The sequence below is a fragment of the Coregonus clupeaformis genome, chromosome 7, assembly GCF_020615455.1.
Source record: "Coregonus clupeaformis isolate EN_2021a chromosome 7, ASM2061545v1, whole genome shotgun sequence".
Taxonomy (NCBI): Eukaryota; Metazoa; Chordata; class Actinopteri; order Salmoniformes; family Salmonidae; genus Coregonus; species Coregonus clupeaformis.
This window is the reverse complement of record NC_059198.1, coordinates 43653038-43667655: the sequence shown is the minus strand read 5'-3', so window position 1 is coordinate 43667655 and position 14618 is coordinate 43653038. Positions and strand designations below refer to the sequence as shown.

Genomic DNA, 14618 nt, shown 5'->3' with positions numbered 1-14618 from the left:
TCGCTGCACAGCTATTTTCAGGTCTCTCCAGAGATGTTCGATCGGGTTCAAGTCCGGCCTCTGGCTGGGCCACTCAAGGACATTCAGAGACTTGTCCCGAAGCCACTCCTGCGTTGTCTTGGCTGTGTGCTTAGGGTCATTGACCTGTTGGAAGGTGAACCTTCGCCCCAGTCTGAGGTCCTGAGCAGGTTTTCATCAAGGATCTCTGTACTTGGCTCCGTTCATCTTTCCCTTGATCCTGACTAGTCTTCCAGTCCCTGCCGCTGAAAAACATCCCCACAACATGATGCCGCCACCACCATGCTTCACCGTTGGGATGGTGCCAGGTTTCCTCCAGATGTGACACTTGGCATATAGGCCAAAGAGTTCAATCTTGGTTTCATCAGACCAGAAAATCTTGTTTCTCATGGTCAGAGTCCTTTAGGTGCCTTTTGGAAAACTCTAAGCGGGCTGTCATGTGCCTTTTACTGAGGAATGGCTTCCGTCTGGCAACTCTACCATAAAGGCCTGATTGGTGGAGTGATGCAGAGATGGTTGTCCTTCTGGAAGGTTCTCCCATCCCCACAGAGGAACTCTGTCAGAGTGGCCATCGGGTTCTTGGTCACCTCCCTGACCAAGGCCCTTCTCCCCCGATTGCTCAGTTTGGCCAGCTCTAGGAAGAGCTCTTCTTCCATTGAAGAATGAAGGAGGCCATTGTGTTCTTGGGGACCTTCAATGCTGCAGAAATTTGTTGGTACCCTTCCCCAGATCTGTGCCTTGACACGATCCTGTCTGGGAGCTCTACAGACAATTCCTTCCACCTCATGGCTTGGTTTTTGCTTTGACGTGCACTGTCAACTGTTGGACCTTATATAGACAGGTGTGTGCCTTTCCAAATCATGTCCAATCAATTGAATTTACCACAGATGGACTCCAATCAAGTTGTAGAAACATCTCAAGGATGATCAATGGAAACAGGATGCACCTGAGCTCAATTTCGAGTCTCATAGCAAAAGGTCTAAATATTTATTTTTAATAAATTTGCAAACATTTCTAAAAACCTGTTTTCGCTTTGTCATTATGGGGTATTGCGTGTAGATTGATGAGGAAATTGATTTATTTAATCAATTTTAGTATAAGGCTGTAACGTAACAAAATGTGGAAAAAGTCAATGCGTCTGAATACTTTCCGAATGCACTGTATGTATGTATGTATGTATGCATGCATGCATGCATGCACGTACACTACCGGTCAATAGTTAATACACCTACTCATTCAAGGGTTTTTCTTTATTTTTACTATTTTCTACATTGTAGAATAATAGTGAAGACATCACAACTATGAAATAACACACATGGAATCATGTAGTAACCAAAAAAGTGTTAAACAAATCAAAATATATTTTAGATTCTTCAAAGTAGCCACCCTTTGCCTTGATGACAGCTTTGCACACTTGGCAATCTCTCAACCAGCTTCATGAGGAATGGAATGCTTTTCCAACAGTCTTGAAGGCGTTCCCACATATGCTGAGCACTTGTTGGCTGCTTTTCCTTCACTCTGCAGTCCAACTCATCCCAAACCATCTAAATTGGGTTGAGGTCGGTTGATTGTGGAGGCCAGGTCATCTGATGCAGCACTCCATCACTCTCCTTCTTGGTCAAATAGCCCTTACACAGCCTGGAGGTGTGTTGGGTCATTATCCCATTGAAAAACAAATGATAGGCCCACTAAGCGCAAACCAGATGGGATATCGCTGCAGAATGCTGTGGTAGCCATGCTGGTTAAGTGTGCCTTGAATTCTAAATAAATCACTGACAGTGTCACCAGAAAGCACCCCCACACCGTCACACTTCCTCCATGCTTCACGGTGGGAACCACACATGCGGAGATCATCCGTTCACCTACTCTGCGTCTCACTAAGAAACTGAGGTTGGAACCAAAAATCTCAAATTTGGACTCATCAGACCAAAGGACAGATTTCCACCGGTCTTATGTCCATTGCTCGTGTTTCTTTGCCCAAGCAAGTCTCTTCTTATTATTGGTGTCCTTTAGTAGCGGTTTCTCTGCAGCAATTCGACCATGAAGGCCTGATTCACGCAGTCTCCTCTTAACAGTTGATGTTGAGAACTTATCCTGTGCAGCAGAGGTAACTCTGGGTCTTCCTTTCCTGTGGCGGTCCTCATGAGAGCCAGTTTCCTTTTAGCGCTTGATGGTTTTGCTACTGCACTTGAAGAAACGTTCAAAGTTCTTCAAATTTTCCACATTGACTGACCTTCATGTCTTAAAGTAATGATGGACTGTCGTTTCTCTTTGCTTATTTGAGCTGTTCTTGCCATAATATGGACTTGGTCTTTTACCAAATAGGGCTATCTTCTGTATACCAACCCTACCTTGTCACAACACAACTGATTGGCTCAAACACATTAAGAAGGGAAGAAATTCCACAAATTAACTTTTAACAAGGCGCACCTGTTAATTGAAAAGCATTCCAGGTGACTACCTCATGAAGCTGGTTGAGAGAAAGCCAAGAGTTTGCAAAGGGTGGCTATTTGAAGAATCTCAAATATAAAATATATGTATTTAACACTTTTGTTTACTACATGATTCCATGTGTTATTTCATAGTTTTGATTTCTTCACTATTATTCTACAATGTAGAAAATAGTAAAAATAAAGAAAAACCCTGGAATGAGTAGGTGTGTCCAAACTTTTGACTGGTACTATATATAAAATTGTCCACTAGTAGGCACATTGATATTGCCTACGAATGCCAAAATTTGATGACATAAGGATCTTTTCAATGCAACGCATCCCATTTCCTAACCCGCTTGGACCCGCGCTTGAGCCCAGCCATTCCACGTTTGTTCGATTCCACCACCAGCACACCTGATTCAACTAACCAAGAGCTTTTATTTTTTTTAAATTTTATTTCACCTTTATTTAACTAGGCAAGTCAGTTAAGAACAAATTCTTATTTACAATGACGGCCTACACCGGCCAAACCCAGACGACGCTGGGCCAATTGTGCACCGCCCTATGGGATTCCCAATCACGGCCGGTTGTGATACAGCCTGGAATCGTGCCAGGGGGTCTGTAGTGACGCCTCAAGCACTGAGATGCAGTTCCTTACATTTACATTTACATTTACGTCATTTAGCAGACGCTCTTATCCAGAGCGACTTACAAGTTGGCTTAGACCGCTGCGCCACTCGGGAGCCCGAGCTTGATGTTTAGTTGACTAGTTGAATCAGGCATGCTTGTGCAAAAGTTACAACACATCGTGTAACAACACAAAAGTTACACAACTCCACTTTCTTTCACATACCTCACAATGCAAAGCATGCAGAAACACAAAGGAGAGGGGCCAGGATGGCTGTCACTGTCACAGCACTCCCGCTCAACTTTGACTAGCAAATTAACTCTGTTTACCACCACTTAGGCCACCTACAACTACCACAGATTACAGCAGATCTAGTCTCCACTTCTAATAACTGAGAAAATGGCCAATAGCAACTACAACAACTGCTTGTTGAAAGGCACAACTGTACAGTGGACAGTCCAGTGTCGATTTAGCAGAGCTAAGGAAGAGGGGAAAGGAAGAAAGCAGGCCGTTGACTCATCTGTAATGTCGTCGAGACCAGCTGTGCGAAGCCTCGCATTGGGGGACCTCTCCGTGCTCTGTGTGGCAGCGCCGCTCTCTACTGCTTAAATTAATTTAGCCATTTTGTCAAGCACAGTCATGCTGGGGTGGAGAGAATAAAAAAATAAATAGCAGGGTCCCCTGCTGTGCGTTTGTACCAGCTTATTTTAATGTTGATTTAACCAGAGGGTTTTACTAGGTCTCGAATGCACTGTTAGAGGCAAGTTGCTGTTCAGCCTCACACCACCGCTGGGCAGACCACAAACATGAGCCTGCTTGAAGGGTAGGCTATGTGCCTATGGCACCAGAAACGGAAGTGGATATGTACACGTTTATGACTTGAGTGTTGGCATTTCAAAGTGTCCACCTCACATCACAGACCCATTCCCACTCCCAACAGCAAAATCTCTGGGACATCACTGAGCATAAAAACATGGGTTCCCACATTTAAGGACAGATACCCCCTTCAAAATGTGTGGATTCAGCTATTTCAGCCACACCAGTTGCTGACAGGTGTATAAAATCAAGCACACAGCCATGCAATCTCCATAGACAAACATTGGCAGTAGATTGGCCTTACTGAAGAGCTCAGTGACTTTCAACATGGCACCTTCATAGGATGCCACCTTTCCAACAAGTCAGTTCGTCAACTTTCTGCCCTGCTGGAGCTGCCCCGGTCAACTTTAAGTGCTGTTATTGTGAAGTGGAAACATCTAGAAGCAACAATGGCTCAGCCGCGAAGTGGTAGGCAACACAAGCTCACAGAACGGGACCGCCAAATGCTGAAGAGCGTAAAAATCGTCTGTCCTCGGTTGCAATACTCACTACCGAGTTCCAAACTGCCTCTGGAAGCAACGTCAGCACAAGAACTGTTTGTCGGGAGCTTCATGAAATGGGTTTCCATAGCCGAGCAGCCGCACACAAGCCTAAGATCACCATGCACAATGCCAAGCGTCGGCTGGAGTGGTGTAAAGCTCGCCGGCATTGGACTCTGGAGCAGCGGAAGCGCGTTCTCTGGACTGATTAATCCCGCTTCACCATATGGCAGTCCGACAGACGAATCAGGGTTTGGCGGATGCCAGGAGAATGCTACCTGCCCCAATGCATAGTGCCAACTGCAAAGTTTGGTGGAAGAGCAATAATGGTCTGGGGTTGTTTTTGATGGTTCGGGCTAGGCTCCTTAGTTCCAGTGAAGGGAAATATTTTAACGCTACAACATACAATGACAGTCTAGACGATTCTGTGCTTCCAACTTTGTGGCAACCGTTTGGGGAAGGCCATTTCCTGTTTCAGCATGACAACACCCCCGTGCACAATGCGAGGTCTATACAGAAATGGTTTGTTGAGATCGTTGTGGAAGAACTTGACTGGCCTGCACAGAGCCCTGACCTCAACCCAATTCGAACACCTTTGGGATGAATTGGAACGCCGACTGCGAGCCAGGCCTAATCTCCCAACCTCACTAATGCTCGTGGCTGAATGAAAGCAAGTCCCCACAGCAATGTTTCAACATCTAGTGGAAAGCCTTCCCAGAAGAGTGGAGGCTGTTATAGCAGCTAAGGGGGGACCAACTCCATATTAATGTCCACGACTGTAATGAGATGTTCGACGAGTAGGTGTCCACATACTTTTGGTCATGTAGTGTATGTGGTTTGCTCGGGACACGTGGCTGCCTTGGCCCTGCTTTGCCGTTGTAGCCCACAGTGCACACCCTCTTCCCTCCTTTTCTACCCCTCTCTCACCCTTGTGAATCTGTGTAGCTCGAGTCAGCCACACCCCCATCTGCATCTGTTTGTAGCCTCCAAGCCAATCAGAGTGCAGTAATGTTGCTCATGTTCCTCCTTGGCTCAGTCTGCACAGCTCTTATCTGAGGTAGTGTTGTAGGCTTGGCCAACAAGAGGTCGGTGCCACAGGGAGAGTAAACGCTATTCCACAAACTTAGGGGAAGGAAATCTTTGTTTATGTATTAAGTGCTGTAATTTGTCAAGTTGTCGTGAAGGATGGTCAGGATAAGTTTGTTGTGTTCATTGTAGGAACAAATATTTGAAATGTAAAAACAAAATAATTTCTTATTGGATACGTTCTGGAATGTATTCAGTGAAGTGAAACAAAATGTTAGGAACATTGCAGTCAAATGTAATGAATAGAACTGACACAATTATGAGACAGAGTACGTTTACATGCACACTAATAATTAGATATTTAACCGATTATGGCAGTAGGCAGGTTATGCAAGTCATGTAAAACACCTTACTCTGCTTATCTTAAATCAGTGTGAGATTAAAATCTTAGTAAACATACGCCGATTAAAACACCTAGTTTTCTGAGCAACATTTCAAATTATTAGGACATATAAAACACCTTAATCAATGTTCCAGCAGTGTATTTTTATCTGCGCATGCGCTACCACCAGCCGAGCGAGCCACCCTCTTTAGCGCGAGTTAAGTGAGTTCAGAACAACTGACTGTATGCCTCTTAGAAGTAGTTCACACATACAAACTTTTATGTTCGAACTCAGATTGAAATATGCTTCCCTAAAATAACATGGTCACTGTGGAATAACGTTTATTTTGATTTGGTCATTTTTTGCATTTATCAGAGTGCTATCAGGTAGCCTGACTTCAAGATGTGTCCATGTAAAACAGGATTATTAGGGAAATCATTCTTCTTGCAAAGCATGTAAACGTTTTAATCGAACTATTATATTAATCTGACTATCCTCAATAAATCGCATTATTGTGTGCATGTAACCGTACTCATAGTGCACATTACAGACCATAACACCTGTTCTACACTATAGGCCTACCTGTCTACCTAAAAGTTCTGTAACGTTGAACCCTCCTAAACAGGCTCCTTGAAATCACCCATTTCTTCCTACTGAACGCAGCAAAGGTTGCACAAGCATTAGTAGGACTAGGAGTGGCATGCAAGCAGCTAAGTGGGTGCTGACGGTTCTCTCAGCTAATTTAATAACCACGACCATCACTGCCACAACAGCTTGCATACCGTTTCTGCGAACATGCCAACAGACTATAGGCTCTTAAGAATGGAAGACCAGCATGCACATTTTAAAACTCAAGGCTTCCTGAATGTCATTTTATGCCTTTCAAAGATTTGCTGGAATCCACTACATAGCCTATATTTAAAGTTATCTGACACCCTGAGGATGACTAATTTCTCCAACTGATAGGTTTATCTTCCCCATTAAGTGTAGCTACCAAGCACAACAGAATCTGCTTATATTTTTGGTGTCATAACAGCCTCACAGATATAGTTATGTTGTTTATATGGAGCCCAGACAGAATTTGCACTGTAAGTGACATAGAAATATGTGTTTTGAAGGTGGTATTTTGTCCTTATGTAATAGGTACCCTTCAAACAGTGAAAATAGTGATATTAAATAATCTTCCTTATTGACGTTAAGCTGTCCTTTGAGCTTAGCAAAAATCAAGCTCAAATCTGAAACCCTCGTGCTGCTATTACACAGGCAGCCCAATTCTGATCTTTTTTCCACTAATTGGTCTTTTGACCAATCAGATCAGCTCTGAAAAAGATCTGATGTGTCTTGGTCAAAATACCAATTTGTGGAAAAAAGATCAGAATTGGGCTGCCCGTGTAAACGCAGCCTCAGACTTCACCTGTGTGGCCCAATGGTCTCCGAAACAAATATTCAGGGCATAAGAAGTGGGGTAATGTGACCCATCATGTCAGGGAGGACTGACTTTTTTCCAGCCCTCTCATCTTCGCTAGGTTCCAAGTAAGCACTACAGTACCATGACATGTTTCAGACTGATTGCATTTGCTGTGGTGAAATAAAGATTAATTGAGCCATTCCATGTCCTATATTCAAGGATCTTCTCTGAATGTCCCTGCCATTCCATCCTGTCACTCTTTCACACGACAGTTATGAAAACTTCAGGATCGGTTTCCCAAACAAAGATTAATTTGAATCCAAGAAACCAGCCTTCAAAGTTCCTTAAAATAATAGCCACAAACTGTCTACATTCACACATAACGTTAAGCCAACGTGTCCAAGCCAGACACCTCACATTTTAATGACGATGGCGTCACACCTGGAACACGGACAACACTGTTTTGAAGTTTGTAAGTGACAACTGATGTTCTCAACTCCTATCAACAAAAGCTTCCTGGTGTGTGTTCCTTGACAATGTCCTTCACTTCTGACACAGTCCTCTTCCTCTCGCTTTCTGCACACTGTCCTCCACTCTTACCTGTCTACAGCATTCAGTCTTCATCTTCCTTCACTGACAAACAATGCACATAGCTTCTCATAACATTTTCCTAAGCTCTTTACTGTCTTAAATCCAATTTATGCTTGATCCAAAAATGTGGTCGGAGGCTTCGTATGGAGTGTGTGACGAAATTGCGGAACCTCTGGAGGCATGCAGAGGCCAAATCAAGCTGCGTACCGCATCGCTTTGCGTCTCTCGTTTTGTAACAATGTGGAGGGCTCCTTATAGCTAAACATTGACATGATTGGTTGACCGTAGGTGGGGGCGGTACGTCCTGTATAAACAAACTCACTTCCTTGACAACTTCCTTCACAATAGCTCTGCTCCCCTAAGCGCAAGAAGTATGAAAGCCCTGACGTCTGCGGAGGCTGCGTCGCAGTAAATGCTGTACGGCCAATGCAGACGTCAGATTGACCATGCAGACCTTTTACATAATGCTGTGGCACAGAAACAAAAATCGTTCAATATGAAATGAGACATCACCTTGTTATTCTTGGTTCTACGGCTTGACAACATGTTGGAGTGAAGCCCCAAACTAACTTCCCTGTGTCACCAGGAGGATGGGCATTTGACATTTGACTGTTCGAGTACTCGCTTGATTTTTTTGGGCACTCAAATAAATAAAAGATGTTTTTAGAACACAAGGCAGTGATTTTTTGTGTGATTTTATCTATATCCCAACAATGCCTAATTTAGCATAACCATTACAGATAACGAATCCTAATCACTAAATTGGCTCATATATACACTATATATACAAAAGTATGTGGACACCCCTTCAAATTAGTGGATTCGTCCATTTCAGCTACTCCCGTTGCTGACGTGTATAAAATCGACCACACAGCCATGTAACCTCCATAGACAAACATTGGCAGTAGAATGGCCTTATTGAAGAGTTCAGTGACTTTCAACGTGGGCCACCTTTCCAACAAGTCAGTTCGTCAAATTTCTGCCCTGCTAGAGCTGCCCCCGGTCAACAGTAAGTACTGTTATTGTGAAGTTGAAACATCTAAGAGAAATAATCGCTCAGCCGCGAAGTGGTAGGCCACACAAGCGTGAATTTGGGTTTGGCGGATGCCTGGAGAACGCTACCTGACCCAATGCATAGTGCCAACTAGGGCTGCACGATATATCGTTTCAGCATCGACATTGCGATGTATGCATCCGCAATAGTCACATCGCAGAACGTGCGATTTAGTAAGGTAAACAAGTCTACAATATATATATTTTTTTATGTTAAACTAGCATTATATCTGTCTGATATAACGTAATTTACTCAGATTTATGGGTTATTGGATACAGAGTTTATTATTATTATTTTTATTTTAAACACGGAGTTCGTTGCTGCACGTGGTTGACATGCAGGCTCTGCTTGCACGTGACGACATGATGAGCGAGGAACAGGCATAAAAAGACAAATAGAGAATTTGGTTGCAAAAAGAAATCCATCGTCAATTATATGGAACTATTTCGGCTACAGACAGGATGATGTTGACCAAAAACAGGTACTTGTCGAGAGTGCCTTGCAATTGTTGCCACAACACAAGGCAACACGACCAATTTGTTCGATCATTTAAGGCGGCACCACAAATCTTCGTATGACGAGTGCAAAGCATCTCAATGCCCTCCAAAGCAAAAATCAAATTTCAGATGCCTTTGCCAGTTTTACACCATACGAGAAAGGTTCCAAACGGCAGAGAGAAATCACAGATTCAATAACATTTCACGTCGCCAAAGACATGGTACCAATTAACACGGTTACCAAAGAGGGTTTTAAAAACATGATCCGGTCTCTTGACAAGAGGTATGTAATGCCATCACGCAACTATTTTTCTCAAGTTGCCATCCCAGAGTTGTACGAGAAATGCAAGGCACAAGTTGAAACAGAGCTGTCACAAGTGGAATATTATACAGCAACAACGGACTTGTGGTCCAGCCGGACAACGGAGCCCTACATAAGTCTGACCGTACACTTTTTTAAATCAGGACTTCCACCTGAAAAGTCGCTGTTTGCAAACTGCATTTTTCCCAGTGGATCATACATACCTCCTGTATTTTTTCACATCGCAATATATATCGCAGAAAAACAAAATCTCGCAATGTCAGTTATTTCCAATATCGTGCAACACTAGCGCCAACTGCAAAGTTGGTGGAGGAGGAATAATGGTCTGGGGCTGTTTTTCATGGTTTGGGCTAGGCCCCTTAATTCCAGTGAAGGGAAATCTTAACGCTACAACTTACAATTACATTCTAGATGATTGTGCTTCCAACTTTGTGGCAACAGTTTGGGGAAGGCCTTTTCCTGTATCAGCATGACAATGCCCCCGTGCACAAAGCGAGATCTATGGAAAAATGGTTTGTCGAGATCAGTGTGGAAGAACTTGACTGGCTGCAGACAGCCCTGACCTCAACCACATCGAACACCTTTGGGATGATTTGGACCGCCGACTGCGAGCCAGGCCTAATCGCCCAACCTCACTAATGCTCATGGCTGAATGGAAGCAAGTCCCCGCAGCAATGTTCCAACATCTAGTGGAAAGCCTTCCCAGAAGAGTGGAGGCTGTTTGGGCAGTAAAGGGGGGGAGGGATCAACTCCATATTAATGCCCATGATTTTGTAATGAGATGTTTGATGAGCAGGTGTTTAATAAAAAGCATGAGCTGGCGCACACCCAGAGCACATTATTTAGTGTAGAGGTGCTGACTAACAGAGAATAAACTGTAAGCTATAAAAACAAATAAAGAGAGTCGCACACTATGTATAACAAGCAGGTGTCCAAATACTTTTGGTCATGTAGTTTATCTACCTCCATCACTCCAGTATCCCTGCACATTGGAAATATGGTATTGGAACTGACCCTGTATATAGCTAGCTTACATCTCATGTTCTTATTTCGTGTGTGTTTTTGTACTATGTTATTTTTAGTACTACATTTATATTGATTACTGCATTGTTGGGTTGAAAGCTTGCAAAAAAGGCATTTCACTGTACTTGTGCACATGACATTACAACTTGAAACTACTTGTACGTCACTAGGTAGGTAACACTGCTTATTCGTTGATTTGAGATAGACGACCATATCGAATAAAATCAGCTGCACTTCTGTCTATAATAACAACTGGATTCCTTGGTTGTCAATGGAAGGATCTGCATGCAGTACTGTCTTGAGGTTGAATGCATAAGAAACATGACAAAAACCACACCAAGAGTTGTGCATAGTTATTGAGAAAATATATTGCAATTCATGGTTATAACAAACGCTGGACTCTCCTCATGTCCTATCAAGAGCCATAACACGTGTGGTTCTCCAATTTAAGTTTTGGAGAACTACTGGGTGTGCAAGCCTTTATTCCAGCCCATCACCAATACCTGATTAAAATTGTCAACCAATCATGCATCTTCAGTCTGGGCCATAACTTGCAAAGTCAGGTGTTACTAAAGGCGTGGAATGAAAGCATGTACACCAAATATCCTGGACTGGAGTTGAAGAACGTTCAGGCTCTATTATTCTTATGTCAAAACCCATAGGTGCAGTTCAAGAGTGGTCATTGGGATTGAACGTACGTTGTTCAAAGCTCTGTAAACACACAACTTTTTGACAGCATCATTTGATAGTCACAACCCTGCCAAACACTGATATTGTTTGATCTTCTTGAGTAAGTAGCCAAACCATAGGGTTAAAGTCTCATATTAAAACTGAAATTTAAATGCTGAATTGGTGGCCGTTAAGTTGAATTCAAGTACGAAATTGTTTTAGCGAAAAGCGGCGCTCTTCAAAGGCCATATTAGCATCAAAATTATAACAAACCGAGCGCTCTACGGTGACATGATTGGCCACACGGAAATCTTGAAGGTGGCTGGTTCTCTCTGCACGTCTGAAAACACACAACTATGAGTAAAATGTCGAGATATACATTACAACTTACCTTTTATAAACTAGAAGTTTAGATGTATTTCCTTCATGACCTTTAAAGCCATATGAGAAATGTAATACTTTCGTTTAGTATAAGTGGGGTTGGGGGTATAGCTAACTCGTTCATCCACCAATTCAAAAATATGGGGGAAATGACCGGTGCACTTTCGGCGCCTCAAAACCATACATAAAACTGTTATATCCCTTTATGTATTCTTCAGTTTCTTGGCTTCTTAAAAAGTACGTCAACCAGTGAACATTACTACTCTCCCTTCGACCACCAAGATTCACTTTCCACTGGAAAACGCATAAAAATGATAAAATACATCTCATTCGTTTCTTCAATTATTCGCAGCAAAATGATTCCAATTAAAATAGATCCACAACTTGAAAAATCCCACAAAAGGTTTGTAAAAGCTTTAAAACTATCGAGAGAAAAGAAAACGCTTACGGAATTGATGCAATTCTCTTTTTCCTTTCCAGCTTCCAGACAACTTAAACCAGTATTAAATCCAACAAGAAACTTTATCCAAGGATTTCATATGGATAAGATGATTGATATAATTTTTTCCGTTGAAACATTCCTGTCAAAATACAGAAAATGTATAAGTTTTCTTCTAAAAATGTGAAATTTAAAGTTGACGCTTTACTCCATCATGGTGGCCATGTTTAGGATAGACCTGAGCACTGCCTGTCAACGTTTGTCGCGGAAATAGGTCCAATTAAACATGAAGTAAGACGTGTTAGATCAAATAATGGTCCAACAGGAATAAACCATGTATAAAAAAATAAGCTTATACAAAGGTATAAATAAAAACAAATGTAAATTGTAGCGTTTTGTGTCAGACCGCGTAATACATGTTATGAAAAAACTCTCACTGACCCTGCGGAATGATACATTGGAGCACTATCCAGGTAAAGAGACTTCTCAGTCATCAGCCAAGAACTCTCAAAACATGGATCTGGAGTTCTTAAATAGAGTGGATGGGATTCTATTCGCCTAGCCGTGCATTCTCTCAATTTCGATTAATATCTGCTGGTTTTGTTCAACAGTGCACAGAGGCAACATAACTGTTATTTTGTGTTAAGTTATTATGGTTGCAGACAAGTCAGTAAATTGTTTTATATCTATTGCTACAACAGTCCTTATTCTCAGAGTTATCACATTGTGGAATAGATTATTATTGGTAATGTCTATTGCTAAATGACATTAATTTGAAATACAAAACATAAACTGTCTACTCTACTAGCTGGCAGGAATGCATAACATAATTAATTGCATTTTGTCTTATACTACAGAAACGTATTAGGATAACTGTGGGAGTTCTGATAGAGTTATGAAGAGTGTACATGGCATAACATATTATAAGTTGATTATTAAACATTAAGGTATCACACACACACTTATAGCACGGTATAAGGCATCCATTTATTTTTAGTAAAATTACATTAAATCACCATGCATCAACTTCCTTTAGGGGACAAATAAGGCTTCCCATACATTCAACATCCGCCAAAGATACTATAGTGTTACTATATCCATTGATTCTGCTCAGCCCTTTTCGTTAGATTTATTTTTCTCACTGATTAGTGGGATGCTCTCTGAGGGTCAAGGATGGGATGGAGGAAGTCCAGACTGGTCCAGGTGCAGGAGGAAATGAGCTTCATGGGTTGAAAGAGGTTCCACTGTCTAATAGGACAGTGCTTCACTGATTCGCTGAGTCCCACAGAGCTCACTTATATCCTCCTTTTATGTCCTCAGTTGTGTGTGTGTGCATTTGTGTCAATGAAAGTGTGCTTCTTCTCTACCATGAGAGCCCGTCTAAGTGTGTTGAGTGGGGGTAGGACTCAAACAGTTCACAGTGTTTTGTTGTTGTTTTCTGTGGGTTAGGAGAATATTCCATCAAAGTTCCACCAAACATACACAGAACATGGTTGCCATGTTCTCAGAATATAAGATATTAATGTTCTATACATGTTTCATGGGAGCGTTGCAAGAACATTCATGTGTCCAGTTTTCTGTGGGTTAGGAGAATATTCCATCAACGTCCCACCAACGTACAGAGAACATGGTTGCCATGTTCTCAGAACATGAGATATTATTGTTCTAGACACTTTTCATGGGAACGTTGGAAGAACATTTATGTGTCCAAAGAAATATTAATTACACAGCCAGTCAAGGCCCTGGTTGGTGAACCACTGATAGCTCCTGTGTCTGTTGGCAAGGATACTCACACAGTGCTTTTAACATACAGTGTTATCTATGGTTCACATGGGTGGAGTTCTGGGTGGGGAATGACCAATGGGTGGGTTTCCCTGTGGGTCCTGCTTTTTGTTACACATCCATGGGCTTATCAACACTAAAGATAACAATGAGATCATTAATAGTACATTCTTTTTTTTTTACAATGGCAAAGCTAGCTATTCTGTCTTGGAATCTGAAAGTCCTAAACTATCCTATTAGATGTTCCAGCTGTCTTAATATCCTAGCAAGAAGCCATGTTGATATAGCAAGTGCTCCAAGATACACACCTGCTTCAAAAGGACTAACATAGAATAGAGAACCATTTGTACGAACTGGCTGCTTTTTCATCAGCCCCAAACGAAACTAAAGGTATTTTTATAATGATATATATAAAACTCAAAACTACCATCTTGGGTAAAGGCGAAGACCAAGAAGGAAGAATCACTTTCCTTAAATGTATCCATAATGGAAAAAAATGTGCCTTTATTTATGTGTATGCTCCAAATTCCTATGATCCTAAGTTTTTGGATTCTCTGAACATATTATTAGAATTAACTTAATCCATTTCGTTATTGGGACAGGCATGAAT

At 42.0% G+C, this 14618-nt stretch overlaps 1 protein-coding gene across 1 annotated transcript in view; it reads right to left on the bottom strand.

The window, feature by feature from the left end:
* Positions 1-12618, bottom strand: part of LOC121568683 (histone-lysine N-methyltransferase 2C) — a 242145-nt gene extending 229527 nt beyond the window's left edge. Inside the window, exon 1 of the mRNA XM_045221547.1 lies at positions 11798-12618. The gene's annotated coding sequence lies outside the window, so the exon portion shown is untranslated. The remainder of the gene's footprint in view (positions 1-11797) is intronic.
* Between the last annotated feature and the right edge of the window lie 2000 nt (positions 12619-14618).